This window comes from Vulpes vulpes, chromosome 1 (genome assembly GCF_048418805.1).
Source record: "Vulpes vulpes isolate BD-2025 chromosome 1, VulVul3, whole genome shotgun sequence".
In the NCBI taxonomy this organism is placed as follows: Eukaryota; Metazoa; Chordata; class Mammalia; order Carnivora; family Canidae; genus Vulpes; species Vulpes vulpes.
In genome coordinates, this window is record NC_132780.1 from 7,568,707 (window position 1) to 7,578,903 (window position 10,197).

Sequence of the window (10,197 nt, forward strand, 5' to 3'; positions counted from 1 at the left end):
CATTGGTATTAACTAAATTCTAGGCTCCATTTGTATATTTCACCAATTTTTCCATTAATGTCATCTTTCTGTTCCAGGATCCTTCCATTCAGGGTACCACATCGCATTAATTTGTCACATCTCCTGGTTTTTCCTGGTTTTTCAGTTTTTTGATCTTTTCTTGTTTTTCAGGGATTTGATTCTCTTGACAGACCCTACCAGGTATCCTTCAGAATATCCCTTAACCTGGGTCTGTTGTTTTTCTCATATGAGACTAGAGATAGGGGTGTTTAGGAAGACTGCAAAGGAAGTGAGATGTCCTTTTCATCACATGATATGAGGGGTACATGATATCCATGGGACTTGACTGGTGATGTTAACTTTTCTCCACTTCAAAGTTACTATTTTTCCTTTTCTATATTCCACTCTTTAGAAGTAGCTCACTAAGGGTAGCTCACCCTGGAGGTAGGGGTGTAGGATTGGAAATTAAGCTTCTGTAAGGATAGGAAATCTATATATTTTATCTGGAATTCTGTATAAAAGATTTGTCTCTTTCCCCTTATTTCAGTGTAGACTCATTTATTTTACACTTTGAGTTCTAATTAAATGTTATGTTCTTCCTTTTGTTTTGGACATTGATGGCTCTTTTAGTTTGTTTCCTATGACCATTAATAACTCCATCCTTTTGGGGTTTTTTGAGGATTTCTTTCCTGATACTATTTTCACATTAATTTTGTTTTTTCCCCTTCCCTGGTCCTAGAATCAGCCATCTCTCTTAAGATCCCTGGTTCATTTTATTGAAAAGTAGTATTTAGGGGCACCTGGGTGGCTCAGTCGGTTAAGCATCTGCATTTGGCTCCAGTTGTGATGCTGGGGCCCTAGGATCCTGCCCCACATCAGGTTCCCTGCTTAGTGGGGAGTCTGCTTCTCCCTCTCTCTCTGCTGCTCCCCTTGCTTGTGCTCTCTCTCTCTCTCTCTCTGTCAAATAAATAAATAAAAACTTTTTTTAAAAAAAGGAAAATCGTATCTAGAAACCAAGATCGGGATGCTAAGTGTACTCATTGCTACTGGTATGCCAATGCTTCTCTATATGACCTGACTAAGCAATAATGTATGCATATTCACTCATGCCATATAGCTGTTTTATTATCTATCTGTTTGTTTTTTTTTTTGTTTTTTTTTGTTTTTTTTTAATTTTTATTTATTTATGAGAGTCACAGAGAGAGAGAGAGAGAGAGAGGCAGAGACACAGGCAGAGGGAGAAACAGGCTCCATGCACCGGGAACCTGACGTGGGATTCAATCCCGGGTTTTCAGGATCGCGCCCTGGGTCAAAGGCAGGCGCCAAACTGCTGCGCCACTCAGGGATCCCTATCTATCTGTTTGTATCTACATTAAGCTAGACATGAGTTCATATGATGAGCTCCAACTCCCATCTAGTATTTCACAATGCATTCTAGCCTTCTTCTCTTGTTTATCCGTTACTTTTGTCTCTAACAGTGAGAAAACTGGCTACCACCATCCATTATCCATCCGTGTAAGAAACAAATTTACTAACTTGGTAGTGCTTATGTGCAGTTCCTTTTGGCTTTAATTTTCAGTCAAAACGTAGTGGGTTTTTTTTGTTGTTGTTTTTTAAGATTTTATTTATTTATTCATGAGAGACACAGAGAGAGAGACAGAGACACAGGCAGAGAGAGAAAGAAGCAGGCCGCATGCAGGAAGCCTGACATGGGACTCGATCCCGGGTCTCCAGGATCACACCCTGGGCCGAAGGTGGCACTAAACTGCTGAGCCACCCAAGCTGCCCCAAAACATTGTTTTTTAATGTTTGTAACTATTATATCACAGGATACAGTTCATGTAGTATATTGATCAACTATAAGCACTTCTTAAACTCCCAATATATGTTGATAATTGGTTGTTTTTGTAATATTGATTTCTAGCATAACTTGCGATCAGTCAACATAATCTGTATGATTTTGATCCTTTGAAATATGTCAAGACTTGCTTAGTAGCCCAGTTTATGGACTGTTTTTTTTTTTAATTTTTTTTTTTTACTACTCTTTTTTTTTTAATTTTTTAAATATTTTTTAAAATTTTTATTTATGTATGATAGTCACACACAGAGAGAGAGAGAGAGAGGCAGAGACATAGGCAGAGGGAGAAGCAGGCTCCATGCACCAGAAGCCCGACGTGGGACTCGATCCTGGGTCTCCACGTTCGCGCCCTGGGCCAAAGGCAGGCGCCAAACCGCTGCGCCACCCAGGGATCCCTATGGACTGTTTTTATAAGTAATCTGTCTGTTATTGAAAAGGAACTGAACTCTGCAATATTTGGCTTATAGCCATGAAGTTCTAGATCTTTATTTATTAAATGTTCCACCCAGTCTTTGGATTGTGTCGATATTTGGTTTATTTCATGCTGTGTTAATAGTTGAACACAAAATTAATAACCCTTATTAAGCAGTCCTCCATATACATTATAAAAAATTAGAAAATAGAGACAAAATTTTTTTCAAAACATTAAAATATCTTATTCCTACCACTGTAACACCTTAGTGGATATAATACACACATGCATATATATGCTTTTCTTTTTACCAAAGGGACACGATATTCTTACTGTTTTGTGACCTGATTTCTTCTTCTTCTTTTTTTTTTTAAGATTTATTTACTTATTCATGAGAGACACAGATTGAGAGAGAGAGGCAAAGAAACAGGTAGAGGGAGGAGCAGGCTCCCCAGAGGGAGCCCGATGCAGGACCCAATCCCAGATTCCAGAACCATGTCCTGAGCCGAAGGCAGGCGCCCAACCGCTGAGCCACCCAGGTTTCCCTGACCTGATTTCTTTATCAGTGATTTTTCTATTTTATATTTCTATTATATTCTTTTATCTTATTGCATCTTCAATACCCAAATTCTACTCATATTACCTCATTTGGCCCAATTTCATTTGTTCAAATCAGTAACTTAATGCAAGACTGTGCATTCAATCTGTTTAGCATACACTGAAATCCCTCTTAATTTAACACATTCTGTTTATTTATGATACTAACACTTTGAAGAGACAAGGCCACTTATATTGCAAAATTTGCCATCTTTTGAACTCGTCTCAATACTGTTCATGATACAATTTGTTTATTCTCTACCCTTCATATTTTTGTAGGTTAGAAATTATTTTCTGTCCTGAGGGATTCATGTTAAATATTTGTGACTGAAGTACATCACATAGGTAATTATGTGTATTCTATCAACAGACACAACATGTATTGAATTGTACTATTAGCTTTGGAATGTTAAAACTCTATTAAAAAGTTTGATTCCTGGGATCCCTGGGTGGCGCAGCGGTTTGGCGCCTGCCTTTGGCCCAGGGCGCGATTCTGGAGACCCGGGATCGAATCCCACGTCAGGCTCCTGGTGCATGGAGCCTGCTTCTCCCTCTGCCTATGTCTCTGCCTCTCTCTCTCTCTCTCTGTATGACTATCATAAATAAAATAAAAAAAAAAGTTTGATTCCTCCATTATCTTTTATTTGCTTAATATATTTATATATATAATTATAATATAAAATTATATTAATATTTAACATAATAAATTAAAATTATTATATATACATAATCCAACAATCATTTTTTTCTGCCTTTTTTTTTCCCCACACTATTGGGCAAACACAGCTTAATACTAAGAAACATGTTTTGTTTTTTTTTAACAAAGGTATAAATCTTTTAAATTTTCCTTACTTGTTTGGCCTAAGATTTGCGAGAATTATCTTGTATCTTCCCTGCCCCATTCTTGGAATTAAACAATTCTTTCAGAATTCTCTGATCAGGGACGCCTGGGAGGCTCTGTGGTTTACTGCCTGCCTTTAACCTAGGGTGTGTACCTGGAGTCCCGGGATCTAGTCCCACATTGGGTTCCCTGCATGGAGCCTGCTTCTCCCTCTGCCTATGTCTCTGCCTCTCTCTCTCTCTCTCTCTCTCTCACTCACTGTGTCCCTTATGAATAAATAAATAAAATCTTAAAAAAAAAAGAATTCTCATCATAATAATAGATATTTAAAGATAGTAATGTAAATGATCAGGGTGCTTATTGCTACTTGCTTTCTTGATCATTTTTTTCTATTTCATGAAAATAAACCTATTTCAGATTTTTGTCTTTTGTAGGATTCTTTCTTTCTTTCTTTCTTTCTTTCTTTCTTTCTTTCTTTCTTTCTTTCTTTCTTTCTTTCTTTCTTTCTTTTTAAGATTTTATTTATTCATTCATGAGAGACAGAGAAAGAGAGAGAGGCAGAGACACAGGCAGAGGGAGAAGCAGGCTCCATGCTGGGAGCCCCATGTGGAACTCGATCCCTGAACTCCAGGATCACACCTTGGGCCGAAGGCAGGCACTAAAACTGCTGAGCCACCCAGGTGTCCCTGGAGGATTGTTTCTGATCAATATGCTCCTATGGTTGTCTTTCACTTTTTTAATATCTTGTTTGTTTATCCCCTCCCCCGCCTTTATTGATTAGTTTAGCGAATGTACCATCACACATTGATTTTTTTTTCCAGGAGATACTTTTTTGGTTTTTGTTTGTTTGTTTTCTTAGACTAAGGGGGGAGGTCCCGAGGGAGTGGGTGAGAGAATCTTTTTTTTTTTTTTTTTTTAAGATTTTATTTATTTACCAGAGACAGAGAGAGAGACAGGTAGAGGGAGAAGCAGGCTCCATGCAGGGAGCCTGACGTGGGACTTGATCCCAGGTCTCCAGGATCATGGCTGAAGGCGGCGCTAAACCACTAAGCCACCGGGGCTGACCGGCGGAGAGAATCCTAAGCAGGCTCCACGCCCAGCTCCAAGCCCAACACAGGACTTGATCTTACAACCCTGAGATCATGACCTGAGCTGAAATCAAGAGTTGGATGCTCCCCAACTGAGCCACCCAGGTACCCCGAAGAGATATCTTTTTGAATTTGTGTTGATTTTCTTTCTAAACTCATTACATTCTGGGTTTTTTATCTTTATATTTTGTTTTCTTTTGGCTTACTTTGATGTTTTTTTCTAAATGTTTTCATAAATTGTTTATTTGTGTTGAGGTGACAACTTTTCTCTGGACATTGTGGTTGGATATTGTACCTTCCAAAATATAGTATTTTCATTTTTTGTTTGGTTATATTTCTCTAGTTTCACTGTGTATTTCCTTAGTATAATAAAAATATTGACTCTGGTTTTTTTTTATTTTGGACTGCTGACAGCTTTCAAGCCCCACCTCTCTGCCTCACTTTTGGGCAAGCAGATAAAAAAAAAACAAAAAACCCTGAGAGCTCCCTACTTTGGTGCCTTTGGAAAGCTCAAACCATGCAAACCCCAAGTCCAGGAACCCTCAGCCCTGCACCATACCCTAACTCTCATAAAAAGCCTTGTTAAGTCATTCTCTTCCAAATCTTTAAGTCCTTTCAAACCTATTTGATAACCACTCTGCTTTCTCTAGGAAGTCTCATTATATAAGTAATAAATCTTTTCACACCTTCCTGATGTATATGTGTCATCTTTTGTCTTGATATGCAAGTCATAGTTTGTATGGGTATCCATCCTACCTCTGCCAGTTGTCCACTACATTTATTGACTTAGCATTTAACTAATAGAGAGCCTTTAGTTTTTTAGATGGAGTGCTTTTTGTTTTCTGATGCTGCTACTAGGTTCGGTGTTATTTTTTGAGGTCACAGAATATATCATTTCAACTGTTATACACATCCCACAATTGAGTCACATACTGTTTGCCCTTGACTCATGCCCCACTCATTCTACACTTACACTCCTGAGTCTTTTCCTGAATCTGGATTGCTTTTTTCCAGCTTATATCTGATATTCCATTTTAACAGTCCTAGGCACTCTGGTATCTCAAAACTTTCCTCCACATTATAATTTCTTGATTCTCTCTAGCATCTCCAAATGGAAGGAATTTCTTATTTCATTTGAGTACGTATCTGTGAATTGTCTGAAAAGGCATCAAAATACTGGGAAGTACAAGGATGGCTGGCCATGAAAATAAAGAAAAGGAAGAGAGGATGTGAAAAAGGATATGAACCAACACAGATTTAGCATACTTAGAATGGAAGAGGAATAACAAAACTCAATTGAAGATAAGTAAAAACAATTAATTACTTAGCACCTCTGATATATCAGAACCTTGTAATTCAGTGATGAAAAAGGAGATTGTGTCTGCTCTTGAGGAAGTTTAGAGAAATGTAAATAGAATAACAAGGAGACTAATTATATCATAATTGGAAACAAAAGGATGGTGGAAGGAATGAAGTACTAGAACATAAAAAGAGAGACATGGACATACTTACATAGAGTTGGCAGGTGCAGCCTTTCTAAGCATAGGACGTTTATCCCAAGACTAAAGAATGAGAAGGATCAGCTTACAAAGTGCCCAGGTCCAAGGAGTCTTGTCAGATGAAACAGTCTATGGAAAGCATCAAGTCCTAGAGAAGGTTGTACCATATCCTAAGTGCTGAAAAGAGATATGAAAGGAGATAGGTGCAAAAGGGTCAGTGTTTGGACATGATGTCATATAAAAGGAGTCCTGGGGTCCTTGGAAAGGGGTTTGGATCATATTTCAAGAATAAAGAGAAACACTAGAGAAACTTAGGATAAATTCTTAACCTTTGATTTGCATTTAAATCAGTGGTAGATTAAAAATAAAGATGTCAAGGTTTTTTTTCCTCTCTTTTTTTTAAGATTATTTATTTATTCATAAGAGACACACAGAGAGAGAGAGAGGCAGAGACACAGGCCGAGGGAGAAGCAGGCTCCATGCAGGGAGCCCAACGTGGGACTCGATCCCCAGGCTCCAGGATCACACCCTGGGCTGAAGGCAGTGCTAAACCGCTGAGACACCCAGGCTACCCAATTTTATTAATTTTTGCAATGAAATTTACTAGCCTATATTTCATGTTACGTCCTTCTTTCCCTTGTATTGTAAGACCTAAAATTACATGTGCTACTTTGATATCTTGGAATCTTACAAGGCCCTAAAAGCTTAACCATGTGTTCCCATCAGCTCACCAGATATGCCTGCTGCCCAAAAGGAAATTCTTTCAACCAGTTAGTTTCCATTTCAGCCAGACCATCTGCACTCTATCTGGTAATCAACCTAATGGGGTTTACCTCCCAGGGACCTACAAGATTAAAATAGCCAATTACATCCCCCCAAGGGAGCCAGGAGTCACTTCATCCTCTTGTTAGTATAAATCTTGCTCCCATAGCTGCTGCTGTTTTTACTCTGCTCCCCAAGCGACAACGTCCTATAGCATGCAGTATCCTATTCCCCTAGGATATGAGGATTTGAAACTAATAAACCGCTGTCAATCTCTGTGTGTAGTGTGTATTGTGTAGGTGTCCTGTGTTCAGACGTCTCCAGAACCCTAGGACAGGACTCCTCCCTCACTAGTGGCTGACAGAACACCTTCCAACACATTTTCACCATCATTCCATGAGTTTTCAGCATCTACACTAAATAGGATTCTTATAAAGCTCAATTAACCTTCAAATAGAAGCACTACATCATGTCAGCCTGGTTTTTATGGATTGTCAGCAGTTGAGCTACTAAAAACATCTCAGAAATATGTCGGTGATTGAGATTGATTCTTGATTCTTCAGGATGGGAAAGTGGAATATTGGAATAAGGACTGAGTTAAAATGAGAAATACTGGTGGCAGAAACAGACACTGTTTCACTCATATATTACTATGAAAATGTAATGTTATAATCAAGATCAGAAATCTGTCGACCTGACAAGTTAAAATACAAACAGCAAATCCACTTTTGAGAATTTAATTTACATATAAGCCTATAAATATGTAAACTGAAATTTATGGAGGGATATTAATGGAAGATTGTAAGAAAAAATAGGAAAATTCTTAATATCTAATTATAGAGTTAATTTTTTTGGAAAGATTTTATTTATTAGGGAGCGAGCAAGCATGAGTTGGGGGGGAAGGGAGAGGGAGAAACAGACTCCCCACTGAACATGAAGCTGGATGTGGGGCTTCTTCCCTGAATCTGTGATATCATGACCTGAGCCGAAGTCAGACGCTGAGCCACCCAGGCACCCCAAGTTTCAATTCATAAAAAGCGTTCAGCTATACTACTGTGACCTACTTTGCAGCTGTTGAAAATAATGACATGCATATGTACTAATGGGAAGACATTTATGTGAACTAAAAGAAATACATATGCATATAGCACTCATAGGATTTGAAATTGCATATACATATGAGTGTATGCATATTTTATTTGAAAATAATTTATACAGAAGGATACACATCAAAATGTTGTGGACTCTAGGTTAGCTGATGTATGAAATATGTATGAAATATATGGGAGAAGAGTTTGCTCACATTTTATTTAAACCTTCTATACCTTTTGAAATGTTAATCTATGCATGTTTAAAATATATTTTAATGCTGGGACACCTGGGTGGCTCAGCTGTTGGACGGCTGCCTTCAGCTCAAGTTGTGATCCGGAATCAGTGATACAGTCCTTGTGGCGCTCTTGTGAAGAGACTGCTTCTCCCTGTCTGTGTCTATGCCTCTCTCTGTCTCGAATGAATGAATGAATGAATGAATGAATGAATGAATCTTTAATATATACGTATATATATACTGATTACTAAAATGCGGGAATCCTGGGATGCCTGGGTGGCTCAGCGGTTGAGTGTCTGTCGTTGGCCTACGGTGTGATCCTGGAGTCCACTCCCAGCATGGAGCCTGCTCCTCTCTCAGCCTATGTCTCTGCCTCTCTCTCTCTGTCTCTCATGAATAAATAAATAAATCTTTTTTTAAATAAATAAAATAAATATAAAATAAATATGGGAATCCTTTTATGAAAATTTTACATTTCTCATTTGCTGAACTTACTCCTGAATCTAAATATATAAAAACACAACTCTGATTCTTTTGATACCCCATTATTTCCAGGTTTTGAGCATTGGGCCATAATTTATCTTCACTGTCCAAACAAATGAAAAGCGAATTATTTTTCAACAAGATCTCATGACCAGGCATTAAAATTAAAACATGTTTCCCAATCTATGGGCATTTATTTATTTATTTATTTACTTATAGGAGGTTTTTTTTTTTAAGATTTATTTATTTATTTATTCATGATAGACACACAGAAAGAGGCAGAGACACAGGAGGAGGGAGAAGCAGGCTCCATGCCCAGAGCTCGACGCGGGACTTGATCTCCGGATGGCGCCCTGGGCCAAAGGCAGGCGCTAAACCGCCGAGCCACCCAGGGATCCCCTCTATGAGCTTTTATTTTTTATTTTTTTGCTTTTTATTTTTTTAATAAATTTATTTTTTATTGGTGTTCAATTTGCCAGCATACAGAATAACACCCAGTGCTCATCCCATCAAGTGCCCCCCTCAGTGCCCGCCACCCACTCACCCCCATCCCCCGCCCTCCTCCCCTTCCACCACCCCTAGTTCGTTTCCCAGAGTTAGGAGTCTTCATGTTCTGTCTCCCTTTCTGATATTTCCCACACATTTCTTCTCCCCTCCCTTATATTCCCTTTCACCATTATTTATATTCCCCAAATGAATGAGAACATATAATGTTTGTCCTTTTAAATGCAGTAAAGTCCACCAATTCATAATACAGCCGAGAGCGATAAAAAGATTTGCTTAACAGTCGATTTTGGGTGGACATAATATTGTAAAATATACTGTTTTATTGTGATAGTCTTCAGAGAACTGCAGTATTCTTGAAAAAGGGACTAAAATTCTCTTTCCCCTTTTCTACAATGAGAATATATGACGTGGTGAAGCTTCACTGTCTCCAGCTTTTCTCCGCTGGAAACACGGCTTTGCCAATAAACAGTGTAACATTATATGGCTTATGTGACCCCAGCAACTTCAACTCTAAAATGGCAATAATAAGTACCTGTGGCATTTCGAGCGGAAGGGTACATTCACCTGCACGCTCCTCACGCACACACAGTCTGGCTGGATTACGAACCTACACCTTCAGGGACTGGTGCGGGGCGACCCTCCGAGTCTCCTCACTGATTCCACAGGGCGGACCCTCACACACGCCTGAAGCCTCCAAAGAGAGGAGCTCCGCAGTCCTCTTCTCAGAACTCCCGGGCATGGGACCGGTCGGACTCACCGGACCACCGCCGCACTCGCCCCTCACCTCAGGTCCCCGCCTCCCGCAGGTCGGTGCTCTGCGCTT

General features: G+C 39.1%; 1 protein-coding gene across 1 annotated transcript in view; it reads right to left on the minus strand.

Annotated features, from left to right (window-relative positions):
* LOC112928509 (uncharacterized) overlaps positions 1 to 10,185 on the minus strand; it is a 123,202-nt gene extending 113,017 nt beyond the window's left edge. The window contains exons 1-2 of the mRNA XM_072755175.1: positions 9,907 to 10,185; positions 6,309 to 6,472 (exon numbers count right to left, since the gene is read on the minus strand). The gene's annotated coding sequence lies outside the window, so the exon portion shown is untranslated. The remainder of the gene's footprint in view (positions 1 to 6,308; positions 6,473 to 9,906) is intronic.
* Between the last annotated feature and the right edge of the window lie 12 nt (positions 10,186 to 10,197).